The sequence below is a fragment of the Daphnia pulicaria genome, chromosome 1 (genome assembly GCF_021234035.1).
Source record: "Daphnia pulicaria isolate SC F1-1A chromosome 1, SC_F0-13Bv2, whole genome shotgun sequence".
NCBI lineage: Eukaryota > Metazoa > Arthropoda > Branchiopoda > Diplostraca > Daphniidae > Daphnia > Daphnia pulicaria.
In genome coordinates, this window is record NC_060913.1 from 21643213 (window position 1) to 21646901 (window position 3689).

The following is a 3689-nucleotide window of genomic DNA, read 5'->3' on the forward strand; positions in this document are numbered from 1 at the left end:
TGGGATCCGTCGATCCCGTCAATCGCAGGATCTCACCCGCCTTCCTCTTCTTCGTCTTCACCTTCTTCGTCTTTTCCCTTTTCTTCACCGTCAATTCGTTCTTCTACCCTCTCTATAATTGATAAGTTTAAATAAAAATTAATAAAGATTAACGCCTATATTGCTATGTTTAAATTAAAAAAAAAAAATTAAAAAAATTATACCTTTGTATGTTTCATCCGCATGTACGTTCACTGAGCCGCCCCCCTCGTTGCATAACCTTTTGTTGATGGTTGACTCCTCCTCGTCCTTCTTATTTTTTCGTTGTTCTACTTAACATGTGTAAATTAAAGGGGGAAATAAAAAAATATAAAAAAGTAGGAAAAAATAAACTCATAGAAAAAATTAACTCAAATTGACTTATCTAAAATGGAGTCTACTACTCCTGCAAAAGGCTCCAATGGCGTTGAAGCTGCAGCAGGTAAATCTTCAAAATACATAGGGATTTCTTCCACTGAGAGACTTAGTTTGTTAGACATATTTCCTTAGAGTATTTCCCGTAACTAATCTTGTTACAATTCTGCTTTCCATAAGTAAACTTTTTTCATTTAGACATCTGCCGCTATGTGCGTGATTGTTGCGTGATTGCGTGGTTGCGGGAAGCTTTTGGACGATTTTTATTTTCAAAAATTCAAACTTAGTTTTCAATATCGGATAGAACAAGATTCGAAACTCAAATTGATGACCAATACCCCATTGCTGATTTGAGCTTTTTGCTATTCATTAGCTTAGATATTGACTTATATAATGCAACATGTTACCGATTGATATTATAGTGACTGAAGCTGTTGTAATTCAAAATTTTCAAAATTTAACTTTTATTTATCTCCCCTTGACCGAGAATCGAACTTCTGTCCACCACCATGGTAGAACGGATGGCTTACCATTACATCACCGTTGACTTAAAGAAAAAGGGAAAACATGGTACCGTATGGTATGGTCCAGGTAAACCCCCCTTCACTTACCCCTCTCCCATGGGTAGGTGCAATACCCCCCGTCCGACCCCCTTTCTGGCCGGCTTGGGCTGCGCGTCAGTCCCGTAAAACTCTAAACTTTTAACACAATAGCTTATTTCCAAGTTCACCTTAAATTGTATTTCAAATTGATATTTCTGACAAATGGGCTTTATTTATATCATTGCATTCAACCTTTTCATAAAAAAAAGTTTAAAAAATTTTGAAATATAAAAGTAACAAATTAAAAACGAACAGGTCTATTACTAACATGGTTTCATTGGCTGAATAGTATATGACCGGTGGCGGATCTCAGCACCGCTCTAGCATATCGATATATATCTAGCAAACTGATAAGGATGCCAGATCTCGTACCTGGTGAAATAGGACTGGTAGAAATAGGACTACAGGAAGGTAGAAATAAGACTGCTCGTATGGAGAAATAGGACTAGCAATATTCAGTTGCTAAAAGCAGTCCTATTTTGACTTGTCCTAAAACGTAGTCCTATTACGTTTCAGTCCTATTTCACTGTCCTCTCTCTAAGCTGTTTTCCAGAAGAGAAGCTGTCAAGTCTAAATTCCTGCAAATAGGAAGCGAGATTATTAACAACACGTAAACAAAGAAAAGGCTTAATAAATTACCTAATTGTATCCGACAAATTATATAATACCCTTTCTTGGTCCTTAACTTAGACCAGAGGAGCAAGAGGAGCCGATCGTGTAATGGCGACCCATATTGGACTTCCTATCTGAGGAAAAGTAGCACCACTCAGCTGGATAGGTGCACTGATAGACTCTGACAAGTAAAACAAAATACATTTGTATTTGCTTAAATTTAACGTTAACGGACCGTTTACGTATGTTCGGAAACTCGGTGATCCTCCATTTCTTGTCTTCCGAGGATCCCGTATGCAAATGTAGCATTGCATTACTCGTCAGACTTTTTTTAAATAACACAACGTACCTAAAAATGAATTTGAAAATAAGAGTGGTTCGAGGTTGTCATCTTGGATAGCTAAATTTCCCAGATTGGAGCAACCTCAAAATCGTTTTCTTTTCGCAGGAGCTCCTCCACTTCACTTGTCTCTTTGTTGTTCATCTTTCACGTAATTCAACTCCACCTCAATTAACAGTGGGTTTATACCTACCCATACTATCCCCCCTTCGTTTTTTACGGCCGCCTTTTTTATAGCCAAGTCAACGAGTGGATTCCTTTTTCTTCTTCCACAGGTTGCGTAAATGACGCGGTCACACACACAATTGAAGAAAAAAAACACAGAGGTAAAAAAACAATCAAGGTGCCACAACAAACACAGGCACTTTCACCGCAATCACTCGCACACAACTGCAATGATAATACTGTGTGTGTGTGTGTGGATGAGAGGGGGGGGGGTATTGGAACGTATTTGTCAGAATGGCATTCGGAAAACGGTCAAGCAACGATAGAACAGTCTTATCTTTGGGGGGGGGGGGGGTGGTGGTGGTGAATCACGGCTGGCCTTGAGCTTGGTTGCGTAAGTGGCGTGGTCAAACACACACAATTGAAAAAAAAACACAGAGGTGAAAATAAAACAAAAAAAACGCACAAGGTAACACAAAAAAACACTAGCACTTTCACCACAATATCTCGCACAAATTTCCGGAAACACATTGTAAAAAAAATGGCGGTCGTAAGTGCAGTGGTGTGCAGTGGTGTAGAGGTTACGAACGACACACAGGATCGGTGGTTGTAAAATATTTTTGGTGGCAGACTTCATCTGAGCCACAAACAAACATCTATTCACATCCATTCGATAAGTAATGATCCGTTCTGTAGAAAGATAAAAAGGACGAAATAAAGAGGACGTACGGGGCAAGGAAATGCCAATGAATTTTAGGGATGTATCCTTTAAAGCTTTTACGAAATTTCTGCCATACTTTTCCTTTTAAGATATTTCTCTGGTTTAAAATGTACACCATACTACGTGGAATGAGTCCAGCAGATTCAGCGCCAGTGGGTCCACCTGTATAGAAAGAGAACATATATACTCGAGGAAATCTGGACTGGGTCATAGTCTGCAATAAAGAAAATGTCATGTTGTGCTGTTGCTCTTGTTCTTTCTCGGCCAACTGTTGATGAGCTGCTTGGAGCGCAACATGTTCCCTCTCAATTCTGTTTGGCTGAAGGAATTCAGTATTCTGAATAATATTAGCTGTCGAGGTGGAATTCGTTCAAAAATGGCAGAGGATGAACGTGATCGTGCAATAGCCTACAAAAGAGACAGTGTAATCATTAGTTAAAGGTAAACAAACAACAAAACCTTAAAAAGACAGAATCTTTACCACTCCAAGTATTGATAAGAAAGAGTTTGGTGTGGTGGACATCAGATTTCCATGCAGGGGTGAACTTATTCCAGCTGATAAGGGTTATTAAAACAGTTAAGGGTTGGTAACCAATTGAGGTTCAGTTTAGTAGACGACGAAGGAAGAAAAAAAAACTAGTAGGTATTTTTTTTACTTACCTTTCTCCGTTGGTGGAAAACGTTTCGAAAAACGTGGCTCTGTAGTTTTAGAAAAAGAAGAAAGTATAAAAAGAGACCCTCTAATTTAAATTCCCATCCTTTTGATTTAAGTGATTGAAATTCAGCAAAAAAACTACACGCTGCTTGGAATCAATCCTGCGGATCCATATCCAGTGGGCCCACCTGATAGGAAAGA

At 38.9% G+C, this 3689-nt stretch overlaps 1 long non-coding RNA gene across 1 annotated transcript; it reads right to left on the reverse strand.

Moving 5' to 3' along the window:
* Window positions 1-1690: 1690 nt before the first annotated feature.
* On the reverse strand, window positions 1691-2393 carry LOC124351254. Its single transcript, XR_006921436.1, has 3 exons — window positions 2032-2393; window positions 1850-1956; window positions 1691-1786 (listed from the first exon to the last, which is right to left on the reverse strand). It is a non-coding gene; the product is annotated as an uncharacterized LOC124351254 (long non-coding RNA).
* Between the last annotated feature and the right edge of the window lie 1296 nt (window positions 2394-3689).